This window comes from Rhinoderma darwinii, chromosome 1, assembly GCF_050947455.1.
Source record: "Rhinoderma darwinii isolate aRhiDar2 chromosome 1, aRhiDar2.hap1, whole genome shotgun sequence".
NCBI classification, from domain to species: Eukaryota; Metazoa; Chordata; class Amphibia; order Anura; family Rhinodermatidae; genus Rhinoderma; species Rhinoderma darwinii.
This window is the reverse complement of record NC_134687.1, coordinates 504,351,482-504,366,889: the sequence shown is the minus strand read 5'-3', so window position 1 is coordinate 504,366,889 and position 15,408 is coordinate 504,351,482. Positions and strand designations below refer to the sequence as shown.

At 40.5% G+C, this 15,408-nt stretch overlaps 1 long non-coding RNA gene across 1 annotated transcript in view; it reads right to left on the bottom strand.

The window, feature by feature from the left end:
• LOC142744318 (uncharacterized) overlaps nucleotides 1–15,408 on the bottom strand; it is a 69,251-nt gene that overhangs the window by 15,587 nt on the left and 38,256 nt on the right. Inside the window, exon 3 of the long non-coding RNA XR_012881661.1 lies at nucleotides 382–957. This is a non-coding gene — a long non-coding RNA (uncharacterized LOC142744318). The remainder of the gene's footprint in view (nucleotides 1–381; nucleotides 958–15,408) is intronic.

Genomic DNA, 15,408 nt, shown 5'->3' with positions numbered 1-15,408 from the left:
GTAAACTAAATTGTCACATACATAGATCTAAAACAGAGGGTATAAGTACATCTCTCCCCAAGTATGTGTGCTTGCTGATTTTATAAAATGTCTACAAAAGGGAATCAGTGTCCATGATAGAACAGACTTTCCATTTCCATTCTTGGAGTATCAATGCCTCCAGTAATAAATTCTCCACTTCTTTTCCACTTTTGTGGAGGAATATGACAAAAAAGAAAAACCAATATCAATGCTGGTCTATGACATATAGGATCCCACTTCTCAGTGATCCCAAAGGAATGTAAAGCCCTTTATGAAGGAATGGACGAGTTTAGCCAAATATTGCATCTGTTTCCCAGTCAGTGAATTTGAGAGGTAAAAATAACCACACCATGCAATTACCTTGTATTACAGCAGTTAGCAATTCTCCGTTTGGATAGAAGCATAGCAGACTGACATGGTGGTTGCCGATATCATGCAGCAGTTGTCCGTTTACTTTGATTAAAACAAGTGAGCTTTAGCAGAGGCAGAGCATCCTTAGTTCAGGTTGGCAATCCGGATCTGGTAATTACCAATGTTGTACAGCAGGTCTTTTTTAATATAATCCACACGAGTAGTATTTAGCAAAATTAACACGTCCTTAGTCAAGGATAGCAGTCCGGACCAGGTAAGAAGCCCGGTTTTGATGGTGAATTGTAGCACAAGTGGTATGCATGACGATGAGAACCAAGCAATGGTACAAACAGCATTTAGGTGTGGCATGGCGTGGTGACATCAGATCCAGCCATGTAGGTATCAGTGGCTGATGCTTTTCATCCTACTATGGGATTTCCTCAGAGCCATTGGTCTAAAGCTAGTATGCTGGTAATTTATAGTCCAATATTTAAAGGGGAAAGTATCCCAATGGAGTATGGAAATTAGCTTGCCTTCCAAGCTAACATGCTAGTTGTTTCCCAGAATAAGCCAATTGTTAACAGTCTGTTAATAGAAATTAGAAATAAAATTGATGCATTATAAAATAAATAGATTAATAATTAAATAAGTATACCTTTTGCATTATCACCAAAGAAGCTTTTCTACTATGTTCTCTTTTAATGGCATTGAATTATTAGCACTGTACAACCCTATAGGTCTCATAGCTAAATCCTTTGGCAGCTATTTAATGCTATAAAATTTGATTTATTGAACGAAATATTAAATGTTAAATAAATATCAATTGATTTTAAAACCATAGCTATTGAGATTTAACAAGCACCTTAAACATAAATGGAGTAGCCAAATAATTAATTCACAATCACACAAGCATTAGCCTGTGTAATTTATATCTAGTTGACATGTAGAATTGACAATGCATTTAATGCAGCTACAGGGCTAGCTAACTGAATTATAATGGATTGGTTTTGTAGTGGCAAATACTACAATTTTATCAAATGATAAAACCAATAATTAGTGGGTAATGTCCCTAATACAAAAAAATACAAAGTACAATGCAAGTTAATAAATCACATTAACATTTATTAAAGCGGCAATGTATAAAAAACATATTAAAACGGAACAACACCCATACCACCATATTGTGGTGTCCAGTCCATACTTCTTACCTGTAACACGGGTCATGTGTTAGGTCATGGATGCCAATCAGAAAAATAAATATATTAAAAGCATTGAGATACCAGTAACCCTAAAGCAATGTTCTTACGGACCGGAACATCTGATATATGCTACATCAATGAAATACAAAATGTTACAGCACATGGAGGCTGTGACCACTGGACTTTAGCTCTACCTGTTCCTCTCCTGGAGAGCCTGCACACCATTGTACAGAATAGACACAGCTGGATGACAAAGATATTTACAATCAAGATCAGACAGGGACGACAACAAAAATGGTATCAAGAATGACCAAAGCATTCTAGTATAGGAGGTAAGCTACTTTTTTTTTTCCATAATGGCTGCCTATAGCTGTCGTCACTGATGTATTTCCTGTCATTATAACCAGAGAGACAAAAGGCCATGTTTCAAAATAGAGAAAGGTTTATATTACACAAGACACAGATGAAGACATCCTCATCAGCATCTACAGGTGGTCATGCACAAGGAATAACTGTCAGCTGAACACTCGTTTGGCTGGAAGCTATTTCTCCCGACTCCACCATAAACATGCACTTTCAACTTAGCTGAGCGTGCATGTTTATTTCAGTGGGGAAAAGGGAATAAGCTGCTGCCAGACATGCCCAGCAGTGGCTTATCTCCAGTGGGAGCAAGAGATTTGGTATGTTGAAATCCAAGATGCCCGAACCTTCTTTTTCACAACATCTGCCATCGGGGGAGAGCACATTAGATCGTTAGTCAATACCGCCAAAAATAACTGGTTCAGGCCTATTTTTGTCTACTGTGTATGAGTCTCTTACCTCTATAGTAAAATTATATTTAATGCATTTTGAAATAAGTTTTTCTTCATTTTTAATATAGAAATTGTAATGATGGGGGTAAGGAAACAGACAAGTGAGCCCTAATCTACCCGCCACTCAGTCCCTGCCTACTTGCAACGACCCGCCCTAGGCGACGGGGTACAACTGGGCGACGGTTCCTACGCTCAATAAGTGCACGACAGACAAACAGACAAGGGTACACAAAAGCAAGGGAAAAGGGGCGGTTGCCCACGGCAACACCGTGAGCAACAAGAGTGGTGAACGAGTCGAGTCAAACCAGGAGTGTACGAGGTGCCAAACGCAGAGCAGGAGAGTAGTGAACAAGCCGAGTCAAACCAGGAGTGTACAAGGTACCCAACGCAGAGCAGGAGAGTAGTCAGTAAGCCAGGGTCAATATGAAGCAGGGTCAAATAGTTCAAGAAGCTGCAGCAGGGCCAGGAAACCAAACGAGAAGAATCACAAGCAAGGAGGAACAGGAAAGGCAGGTATAAATAGACAGAGGGCGGGAGCTAGCTCCGTCTGGCCAGGCTGTGATAGGCTCTCCCACTCCTAAGCCTGCCATCCTGAGTGGTGGAAGATGGAGTCAGTCTCACAGACATAGAAGCAGGTGCAGACTGATTACCTATGGGCGTAGATACAGAAGCTGTGCCTGGCAGATCCTTAACAGAAATCATGTTTTCCTTTTCCAAAATGACGTTTTGTCCGGGTTAATTGGTGAGCAGAACTTTCTTGCTAGACCATTTGGGTATATGGCTCTTCAACTTGCTGGCACTATGTTTCATCCATTATCTCTTGATAAGGGCAGCACTATGTCATTACCCTGACACCACATACTTTATAACCATAATATTGCTGCATATAAAATATGTGTTGCTTTTAAAGAAAAATGCTAGATTTAAGGTGGTGCTGTTGACTGTCTTGTGCCTGAAATTTCTCGTACAGACAAAAGGTTTAACGTGCCTTCTATTAGTTTGTGTTGTGCATTGCAGTTGTTTCCTTGCAAAGTTATTATCTTGTTATATTATCTTTTCAACACAGCTGCAACTCTGTAAATGAAGCTGCCAACTGCCAGGGATAATTGTATTCACCCATTCTGTAAAAACGTCCTCTAAGCTGATGTAGGTACAGTACGTGTAGAAAGTGGATTGTTCTTTTAGAAGGTCAACATTACATATTCATTTTTTAATAATAGATGATGTTTCACATCTCAGCTTACATTAATTGCTCTCAGGAGCTGAGAAATGCCTGAGCAAGCACACTTTTAATTTGAGTATCTCAGATGATAACATACTGGGCTATGTACTGTTTAAATCCATGTGAAGTTAGTAGTAAAGAAAATACTCTTTCATAATACAATATAGACCGTTTCATTGCATATACCGTATATGTATATATATATATATATATATATATATATATATATATATATATATATATATATATGTGTATATATATATACAGTGAAGGAAATAAGTATTTGATCCCTTGCTGATTTTGTAAGTTTGCCCACTGTCAAAGACATGAACAGTCTAGAATTTTTAGGCTAGGTTAATTTTACCAGTGAGAGATAGATTATATGAAAAAAAAAAAAGAAAATCACATTGTCAAAATTATATATATTTATTTGCATTGTGCACAGAGAAATAAGTATTTGATCCCTTTGGCAAACAAGACTTAATACTTGGTGGCAAAACCCTTGTTGACAAGCAGAACAGTCAGACGGTTTTTGTAGTTAATGATGAGGTTTGCACACATGTTAGATGGAATTTTGGCCCACTCCTCTTTGCAGATCATCTGTAAATCATTACGATTTCGAGGCTGTCGCTTGGCAACTCGGATCTTCAGCTCCCTCCATAAGTTGTCGATGGGATTAAGGTCTGGAGACTGGCTAGGCCACTCCATGACCTTAATGTGCTTCTTTTTGAACCACTCCTTTGTTGCCTTGGCTGTATGTTTCAGGTCATTGTCGTGCTGGAAGACCCAGCCACAAGCCATTTTTAATGTCCTGGTGGAGGGAAGGAGGTTGTCACTCAGGATTTGATGGTACATGGCTCCATCCATTCTCCCATTGATGCGGTGAAGTAGTCCTGTGCCCTTAGCAGAGAAACACCCCCAAAACATAATGTTTCCACTTCCATGCTTGACAGTGGGGACGGTGTTCTTTGGGTCATAGGCAGCATTTCTCTTCCTCCAAACACGGCGAGTTGAGTTAATGCTAAAGAGCTCAATTTTAGTCTCATCTGACCACAGCACCTTCTCCCAATCACTCTCAGAATCATCCAGATGTTCATTTGCAAACTTCAGATGGGCCTGTACATGTGCCTTCTTGAGCAGGGGGACCTTGCGGGCACTGCAGGATTTTAATCCATTACGGCGTAATGTGTTAACAATGGTTTTCTTGGTGACTGTGGTCCCAGCTGCCTTGAGATCATTAACAAGTTCCGCCCGTGTAGTTTTCGGCTGAGCTCTCACCTTCCTCAGGATCAAGGATACCCCACGAGGTGAGATTTTGCATGGAGCCCCAGATCGATGTCGATTGACAGTCATTTTGTATGTCTTCCATTTTCTTACTATTGCACCAACAGTTGTCTCCTTCTCCCCCCACGTCTTACTTATGGTTTTGTAGCCCATTCCAGCCTTGTGCAGGTCTATGATCATGTCCCTGACATCCTTAGAAAGCTCTTTGGTCTTGCACATGTTGTAGAGGTTAGAGTCAAACTGATTAATCGAGTCTGTGGACAGGAGTCTTTTATACAGGTGACCATGTAAGACAGCTGTCTTTAATGCAGGCACCAACATGATTTGGAGTGTGTAACTGGTCTGGAGGAGGCTGAACTCTTAATGGTTGGTAGGGGATCAAATACTTATTTCTCTGTGCACAATGCAAATAAATATATATAATTTTGACTATGTGATTTTCTTTATTTTTTTAAATATAATCTATCTCTCACTGGTAAAATTAACCTAGCCTAAAAATTCGAGACTGTTCATGACTTTGACAGTGGGCAAACTTACAAAATCAGCAAGGGATCAAATACTTATTTCCTCCACTGTATATATATATATATATATATATATATATATATATATATATATATAATACAGTCAGATATCGTAACAATTTTTGTGTTATTTTTTTTATTACCATTGAGATAAATATGCAAATCAAGCAACTTTTGAATGTTTAGGGATAGTAGAACTCTTTGTCACTGTTTTATATGTTTTTAAAGGAACACTAAACATAGAATTAAATGATGAAACTAAACAGGTTAAACTATCCCTTACTCTTTGTCAGCCTTTAGGGTTTTCTGCATGTTCCTGAAACATTGTAGTAAATATTGTACAGAGAAAAATTTAGTTAATTTCCTGCTGATTTAATCCTGCAGATGTGGCGTGGCTTAGCCAAGGTGGTGGGACTTAACAGTCTTTAAGAACAATTTGCTAGGTTTTGGTTTTTATTATTTTATTTTCTATGTTTTGAGTTCCTTTATAAAGGACTTATTCTAAGGTCGGATTCACACGAGCGTGTTCGGTCCGTGATGTACGGTCCGTATGTCAGCCGCATTTCCCGGATCGAACACACTGCAGAGAGCCGGGCTCCTAACATCATAGTTATCTATGATGCTAGGTGTCACTGCCTCTCCGTGGAACTACTGTCCCGTACTGAAAACATGATTACAGTACCGGACAGTTGTCCCGCAGCGAGGCAGTGACACCTAGCGTCATAGATAACGATGATACTTGGAGCCCGGTTCCCTGCAGTGTGTTCAGTCCGGGAAATGCGGCCGACATACGGATCATATATCATTCACGGATCAAACACGCTCGTGTGTGGGAGGCCTAAGTCAGAGATTTAAAGGGGTTTTCCCCTTGATATGCCATAAATGACTGATCAATGGGGTCCACCTGCTGTTGTCTTGGTGATCCCGGAACAGGGATGCATTTCTGAAAAAAGACATGTCCAATCAGGACAGCAGAAGATGGCTTGCAGTGGAGTAAAGGGAAAAAAAAATCTTTAATTTACCTTTGTTGATCCAGAGGAAGGTGAAAAAAAAACCCCACATGGTATAATGAGACTTGCCCTAAAAGGGAAAAAAAATCCTTCCTGTCCCCTTGTGATAATCAGACTGCTTCATCATTTCGATAAGAATTATCCATTTTGCTTCAAAAATCATCTAAAGTTTCTTTTACATTGGCCAATGACTAGGTGATTGAAATGTTGTTCCTGATCATCGACCCATGTAAATTGACCCAGAAATCAAACAAGCAATCTTGTTTGTTGGCTGATCACATAATTTATGAGGCAGTAAAAATCATTGTTGTCGGCAGAACATCTCTACGTGTAAACAGGGGATGTGCTGCCGACAATGATGCAAAGTGACTGGGCAAACTCAACAGTACAATGATTGCTCCATGTAAAACGAGCAAAACGAGCGCCAATTGACGTGCTATGTCATCAATCAGCCCTCGTTTACTGGCAGAAATCTTCCTGAGTAAAAGGTCCCTTAGCCTCTCTTGAAATAAACAGGTGTGTAAGCTAAAATCATCCCTGAGGTTCACAGGGTTTACAGTGCCCTTTTGCTGATCGAGATTTATTATTTTCTCCAGTGACCTTACAGTGAAAAGCTGCTTTTAGTACTTTTTGTTGTATGTTCCATTAATATATTTTTACAAACCTATCATGTCCTCCCCGTAAAGTGCTGCAGAATATGTTTGCACTATGTTAATAAAAAATGTTTTATTTTTATTATTTCCTCATAACGGGTTCTCTTTGCTTTTTAGCTGTTTTATAACCCTAAGGCTTCGTTCACATCTGCGTCAGGACTCCGAGGAAGCTTTCGATCAGAGGAATCGATGAACAAAATCCAAACTGAAACAAACAGAAACCATAGGTTTCAATGGTGACTGATCCGGTGCAAATGGTTTCCATCTGTCACCGTTGTTTAAGGGTTCCGTCGTTTTGACGGAATCAATACTGTAGTCGACTGCGCTATTCATTCCGTCAAAACAATGGAACCCTTAAACAACGGTGACAAATGGAAACTCGCATCTATCGGACATTTATGGCATATGATATTTATGGCATATCCTGTGGATATCGTAGATAGGACGGCCCCTTTAAGTCCACATCTTTTTTATAACGAACAAACCCAACAAACCAAACCACACTGACTGCATAAAATATACAGCAATTTCCCTGATTTGTAGTAATTAAAGCTTTAAGTAAAGAATTAGTGAATAGGATCACTAAACTTTGTTACCTATATATATATATATATATATATATATATATATGGATTAAGCTGTATTCATCATGTGCAGACAAGCAGCAGCGGAAGTTCAGCTGGTCGTCAATATAATCACTGCCATGTGCTCCAATTTGGATAAAGGGAAGGACGAAAAGGGCAAGTTACGTATAATTAACCTTTACAAGAATGGGTTCTGGAGTTTCTTTTATAACTATAATTCTAGCCCTATACTCGAATCATTGCTCGGAAGACTAACACACAAACAAAAAAAATCATCACATTCACATTTTAAAGTAAATTAGTATTTTGCAGTTCTTTTTATCCGTCGTTAACACGGCTTATGTAGATTTGATATTTTGAAAATTAGTTCTCTTCTTATTTTCAATATATATAAAACCAACTATGTGTTTCTACATTTGATAAAAAGCTTTGTTTCTGTGTTCTGGTGTGAACAATGCAAATGATTTATTTTTCTACTTTGTATTCCATTTAATATACTGTGGAGTTTGGTTTAAACATTAAATCTAGAAAAAAAACACCTAGGCAAATGCTTCACACAATGGCCAATCTACTGTGAATTTTCTAAAATACATAAAATATATGCAGAGGCGGATAACAAACAAGCTCTTATTCCATGCATATGCATGACGTTCAATAATCCAGATACGCTGCATTTCAATATGCTGTCATGCCCGCTGAGATGCAAACGAGGAGGAAAGAACAATGCACGTTTTCAGCATCATAAAACAATGCAGCAGGGAACCTGTTCAGAGCTATTCCAGACTCTTTGCTTTTACTGCATTTGTTCATTTAGCAGACTAGTTAGAACGCATGTACATCTTGTTTTTTCAAAGATCTTGTGAGGCTTTTCTTAGAATTTGTTGATGTGAGAAACTGTGTCCATGCCTAATCATGCTATGGGGAAAAATGTAATGTGATTCTCTTGCACTAAAGCAGAAGACTGACTGGCCCTGACAGATGGGACTAGAAAAAAAAAGTCAATATGAGCCACTGCAGAATAAATTACATGATTCGTTGAAATCTTGGGCTTCACACAGACATATACAAAATTGGAAAGATAAAAGCTTCTCTTGGCTTCAGATGATATTTACAGCTTGATGGATTTACTAGCAGCCGAAATACAGTTGCACTGTATTGAATTATTGGCCTCTGTTTAGTTGGGTGCCTGTCAGGGCTTGAGTGTCCATTTAAGCGTAAGTGAGCTGGACTCCAGCCAAATCTATCTGGGTACTTAGTAAGATGAGAGCTAATGGCAACCAGCTTGAATAGCAAAGAATGTGAAAGGCAGTGGGAGACTTAACAAAAAGAATATTATTTGCTTATAAATTTTAATGACACAGTAAATATTAATGAGACCCAGCATGTGAATAATTTCTGAACTGTTCTTGCTTTCTCTTTTTTAATAAAATACAGTGTTAAAATGTGTTTCATATTTTACTCTTCATTCTTTATTGTCAATCAAAATAAAACAAATAGATTTTTATTCCTTCTGTTTACCATGGCACAAACTCCATAATAAGATTTCGGAATAAATTATGACTGGCCGTGACCTTTATGTTGTTATATCGCATGTTAGTCTGCACTAAGAAAAGTTCTTTATTTCCAATGATGAAAATGAAGAATAGCCTTTTTAGAAGATAATACATTTATATTGGTCACTTTTAGATTAATAGGGGTAGGACTTCAGTTTTAAAACAGCTTCACAGAGGTATGCTTACAGCTTGCACAGATTGACAAGGTACATTATTTCTACTGCAATCCATACAAAAAATCCTATACATTTTCCAAACTGCCCCTGTCTGAACAACGCCCCTGGAACTTAAAGTAACATTCCCGTCTTGGAAATGTATGGAATATCCACAGGATATCTCTAGAACAGGGCCCCCTGACCTCCATTCAACCTTCTGTTGCTGTCAATGGACTATGACCACTGAGTTACGAGGTGGCTACGTTTCCCAAAAACAGCTGAGCACGTTTTCCTACACTGCTTTTGGAAATACCATAGAAGCAGAAAACGATTTTTTGTAGCTCCCAAGTTCCGGAACAGCATAGTTTGCTTTGCTACGAAGTTTCCGTAACTTCCATTCACTTCTATGGGAGTTCCGGAAACAGCGTAGGAAAATGCATTCGGCTGTTTCTATAAAATCTGGCCACTTTGTAAGTCAGTGGCTAAAGGCTAGCAGTAAAAGGTAGGGCGAGAGTCAGGGGGGCCCTTTCTAGACCCTTCTAGATGGGACCCGCATCTATTGGACATTTATGGCATAACCTGTGGATATGCCAAAAATATCCTAGATGGGACTACCCCTTTAAGTCCACATCTCCAAAACTATTCTTGCTTATATTGAATTGCCATAGTGCTCAAATAAATAGTGCTGCACAGTGCCTAGATTAATAGTGCTTCATGGTTTCTATTTAAATGGTGCTTCTCAGTGAATATATGAATAGTGCCATATAGTGTTAATATGGATAGTGCCATACAATACACATAAAAAAGTGCTACAGGGTGTCCTTATGAATAGTGCCATGTAGATACTGTAGTGCCCATAGAAATAGTACCCATAAGAACGCTGCTATTCAGTGCTCATAGGAATAATGATATACAAATTGTGGCAATAGGAATAATGCTATAGCGCTGGCGGCCGCCATTCGCCGCTATCCGACTTCCCATTGTGGCTGCCAGCTTAACTTACCTCTATGCCGGCGTTCTCCTACCCCTCCGCGGAGACGCGGGCAAGTACTGCTTCTCCCTGTTGCTCTTTCCTGTAGGGTGCGTTCAACCTGGTCTCCTCTTAAAGTGGAAACCAGATATCTGTTGCAGTGTCACAAAGGAAAATCTTTATGATTATCCAATAGTGTCTTTGATCTTCTGTATACACTCATTATCTCAAGCTTAAAGAGGCTCTGTCACCAGATTCTCAAATCCCTATCTCCTATTGCATGTGATCGGCGCTGCAATGTAGAGAACAGTAACGTTTTGTTTTTTTGAAAAACTTTCATTTTTGGCCAAGTTATGAGCTATTTTATATATATGCAAATGAGCTTTGAAATGGACAACTGGGCGTGTTTTTTTTCGTATGTCTAACTGGGCGTGTATTGTGTTTTTAACTGGGCGTGTTTACTTGTTTTACTAACTGGGCGTTGTGAATAGAAGTGTATGATGCTGACGAATCAGTGACCAATCAGCATCATGCACTCCTCTCCATTCATTTACACTGCACATAGTGTTCTTACTAGAACGATGTGCAGCCACATACACAAGTGTCCTGATAATGAATACACATGACCTCCAGCCTGTACGTCATGTGCATTCAGAATCCTGACACTTCTGAATGTTTTCTGTGAGCTTCCAGCAAGCCACGCGTAATCTCGGGTCATGTAAGAGGGCCCTTAGTGTCTCACAGTGTGTGTTATAGTAAGGAGAAGTGAATAAATAGTTAAATTTACAATAATTTGAGAGAGATAGATTTTAGAGAGAAATAGAAGCCAATCAATGTCAGTGTGTCAGGTACAGACTGCCTTTGCTGTGAGTGAGTGCTGCTGCAGCTTTACAATTCTTATATTAATTTTCGAATCGCCAATCTTCATCACATCATTCACAATGCTTCTTTAATAATATTAATCCTGGTGCTGATAACGTGCCGCTGCCTTCTAAAACAGACATCACGGACAGGATGTCACTCATTGTTTTGCATATATCTAATAGTGTTAACAAAAATTGACAAATTGTTTGGCTTTCAGCATTTATATAATGCCGTTATGCTTCAGACTGTGTTCAAGTGACATTTTTTTTTAAAGTAAATAGATTTAAATTTAATTCCTGGTGTTGATAGCATGCAGCTACCTGCTGAAATAGACATCACGGACGTGACATCACTCTGCTGAAGAATCACTACTCATAGTTACTGATACAAGGGCAGGTTCAGAATGTGCAGCACCAGTTTCCAGCAGGATGCAGATGTGTTATGAGGTATTAGTTGATGTTTTGGCCAAAATACGCAAGCTCGCAGCCCACTTCAAGTGTCCTCATCATCTCGCGAGTCCCTACACTCATAGTTGCGACACTCGGGTTGCGAGCTTGCGTATTTTGGCCAAAATATCAACTAATACCTCATGTTTATCATGGATATTTTTTCAGGATGCAGCCAGGCCTTGTAATGTTGGGGGGAGAATAGTGTTTCAGTACTTGGTGTGGTGAACTTAGAAGGTGCTGGGCAGCCCACCTGGTCTAATAGTATGGATGTAACTTATAGACTGTAAGCCAGCATGGTGAACTACACGTAACGGTGCGACCATGGCCGGCCTTAGCTACGTGCGACAAGTGCAGTCGAATAGGGCGCCGGCCGCCATGCTGTAAGGGGGCGCCAGCGGGTTAATTTCTCCTGCTCCGCGGCTACTTCTCGGGGCGCCAGCGGGTCAGGTGTCACTCACTGACCTCACTACTGGCTTCCCCGCACCACGACTACCACTCCCCCTCTTCCCCTCCTCGTCTTACGTCCTGAGTGATGATCTGGCGTGATGACATCACTCAGGACGCAAGACAGGTAGGAGACTATCTTACCATGCGGTCCTGCTCTGGCTATTTCCCCAGGGTTCCATTCCAGCAGCATCAGCGGACGCAGTGCACTGTAAGAAGCCCAGCAGGTCAGTCAGACTGTGGGCTTTGGTTGTATGGGGGCACTGATGGGGGTCTAAAAATGGCAAATGATGCATCAAGGGGGCACTGAACAAAAGGACACTAAAGGGGCAATAAGTGTAAAATGGGCACCAAGGTGGCACTGAACGACACTGTTAATAAATGGCAGATGGGCACATTGTTCAGTTGCTCCATAGTGCACAATTACCATTTGTTGCCTTTTTAGACCCTGTGCACATTACGTTAAAGGGGTTAAAAAGAAATTCTGTTGAAGCAGTAGAGGAGAAGTTAAAATTAAAAAAAACTTATACTTACCTCTCTCTTCCCAGACATTCCTGCGCTGGGGGCTCCCGTCACCTCTGTTCACTGTTTGTATACAGAGCAGCTGTAGCAGTGATGTACTGTCGACGTGATGTCACCACTGCAGCCGCTCTGTATACAAACCGAGAACAGAGGTGATGGGAGCCCCCAACGCAGGAACGTCTGGGAAGAGAGAGGTAAGTATGGGCTGCTTTCTTATTTTAACCCTTTCAGGCCTGAGACATTTATTGCTTTTTCATATGTTTTTCACTACCCGCCTTCCTAGAGCCATAACTTTTTTATTTTTCCTTCAATAGGGTGGTGGTTATTTTTTGCGGGAGGAGTTGTAGTTTCTATTGGTAGAATTTAAAGTACCATATAATGTACTGGGAAACTGAAAAAAATTCTTTGTGGGCTGAAATTAGAAAAAAAACTGATTCCTCCATAGTTTTGGGTTTCGATTTTACGGCTTTCATCGTGCGATAAAAACGACAACTTAACTTTATTCTGCGGCTCTATACAATTACGTAGATACCAAATTTATATAGGTTTTTCATATATTTTACTACTTTTACAAAGAGAACTATTTGTTAAAAAAAAAAATGTTGTTTCACAGCATTCTGAGAGACAGAACTTTTTTTAATAATTTCGTCTAAGCGGTGGGAGGGCTTATTTTTTTGAGAGACCAGCTGTAGCTTTTATTGGTACAATATTTTGGTACATGCAACTGTTTGCTAATTTTTTATTAAATTTTTTGTAGAGCTAATGTGAACAAAAAACAGCAATTTTGGCTATTTACTTGTTTTTTTACGGCCTTCACAGTGAGTTAAATAAGAAGTAATAAAAAGTACCAACATTGCCCACGTGGACAGCAGTTTTAATATTTTTTCTTGTTATACAAAAGATAGCCTTTGAGTAAACGGAGTAAGGGCCATTTCACACGTTGCGTAATTACTGAGGATTTCCCGCAACGGAATTCGTTTCAGAAAATCCGCAGCAAATACAGTAGCAGCAAAGTGGATGAGATAAAACAATCTCCTCCACACGCTGCGTAAATACTGAGCGGAAAAAACTGACCTGCGGTGCAGAGTTTTATTCTGCAGCATGTCAATTGTATTTGTGTAAACGCGCCTTATTTGTTGCGGGTTTTTCCCGTTGTGTTCAATGGGGAGCTAAATTCCGCAATAAACAGCAGTTGTGTTTTTTGCGGCGGGTTCGCAGCGATCCTGCTGCAAAAAACGCCACTCAGAAAACAAACAATATATTATACTTACGTAGGAATCTGTGTTGTATCCTCCTGGGATGACGCTTCATGTCATGTGACCGCTGCAGCCAATCACAGGCTGTAGCGGCGGTCACATGGATGAAACGTCATCTCAGGAGGCCGGCCTGGATGATGAAAGAGGGCCGGCCTCCTGTGATGACGCATCATCCCATGTGACCGCCGCTGCAGCGGTCTCCTGGGATGAGAGGTCATCCCAGGAGGCCGGCCCGCAAGCAGGCTGGATAAGTGCTTCAGTTTTTCGCAGCAGACATTCCAGGCGGGACACTGCCCCACAGTTTGGTGCGTTTTTTTGCCCCAAATTCCCTGTGGCGCAACGGGCGGATACGCTGCGTTCTTTTACGCAGCGTATCCGACCGTGTAATCTCAGCCTAAGGCCGGATTCACACGAGCGTGTGCGTTTTGCGCGTGCAAAAAACGCCGCATTTTGCGCCCGCAAAAGGTCCATAACAGCTCCGTGTGTCAGCAGCATATGATGCGTGGCTGCGTGATTTTTGCGCAGCCGTCATCATTATGACACTCTGTTTTTATGTTTGTAAACAGAAAAGCACGTGGTGCTTTTCTGTTTTCATTCATAGTTTTTACTGCTGTTGTGCAAATCACGCGCGTCACACGGAAGTGCTTCCGTGTGCTGCGTGTGATTTTCACGCACCCATTGACTTCAATGTGTGCGTGATGTGCGAAAAATGCACAAATATAGGACATGTCGTGAGTTTTACGCAGCGGACACACGCTGCGTGAAAATCACAGACTGTCTGAACGGCCCCATTGACTAACATAGGTCCGTGCGAGGCGCGTTGCACAGACATATTATACGTTCGTCTGAATAAGCCCTAAAGGTAATTTTTTTTAATACGGCCACGAAAAAGAAGTGCATGTCACTTCTTCAGCCGTTTTTGGGGCAGTTTTTCATAGACTATAGAAAAACAGCTCCAAAAACGGCTGTTAAAAACGCAGTGAAAAACGCGACTTTGAATAAAAAACGGCTGAAAATCCGGATCTGTTTTGCCTTGAAAACAGCTCCATATTTTGAGACGTTTTTTTTCTTTGTGCGTGCACATGACCTTATAAACACTAGTATTTTTGTAAAGTTCTTTTTAAACTACAGGCGCTTTTGACGCGTATTCATCACATTTTTTGCCGCTCTATCAGTACTCCCATTGACTATAGAAATTAGGTGCGATTTTGGCGCATTTTCGGCGTGTTTTTTGTGCCGAAGAATTTACCTGACACTACTTTTTTTCCGCGACACATTTTTTAACAAAACATGTCGTATGCACTAACGGCGCGCTATACCATTGATGTCAATGGGACGCTTAAACCAAGCATTTTTTACGCATTTTTCGGTGTGACAAATGCACAAACAAAAGCACCAAATGTCGACAATACATAACAATGATAAATGGTGTGGGGGGCACCAAAGGGCAATTCCGCACAGGGCACCCTGTAGCCTAAAGCTGACCCTGGTTGCGACTGGCAACTTATAGAAGCCTTATCTATGTGCAATGATAA